Source organism: Physeter macrocephalus, chromosome 6, assembly GCF_002837175.3.
Source record: "Physeter macrocephalus isolate SW-GA chromosome 6, ASM283717v5, whole genome shotgun sequence".
In the NCBI taxonomy this organism is placed as follows: Eukaryota; Metazoa; Chordata; class Mammalia; order Artiodactyla; family Physeteridae; genus Physeter; species Physeter macrocephalus.
The window spans coordinates 96440722-96441140 of record NC_041219.1 but is presented as its reverse complement, the minus strand read 5'-3'; positions in this window follow the sequence as shown (position 1 = coordinate 96441140).

The window sequence follows — 419 nt, the reverse complement described above, 5'->3', positions numbered from 1 at the left end:
AAAAAACACAAACACATGGGGGCTAAACAATACGTTACTAAATAACCAAGAGATCACTGAAGAAATCAAAGAGGAAATCAAAAAATACCTAGAGACACATGACAATGAAAACACGATGATCCAAAACCTATGGGATGCAGCAAAAGTGTTCTAAGAGGGAAGTTTATAGTTATACAAGCCTACCTCCAGAAACAAGAAAAATCTTAAATATACAATCTAACGTTACACCTAAAGGAACTAGAGAAAGAAGAACAAACAAAACCCCAAGTTAGCAAAGTTAGCAGAAGGAAAGAAATCATAAAGATCAGAGCAGAAATAAATAAATTGAAACAAAGAGAACAAGAGCATAGATCAATAAAACTAAAAGCTGGTTATTTGAGAAGATAAACAAAATTGATAAACCATTAGCCAGATTCATC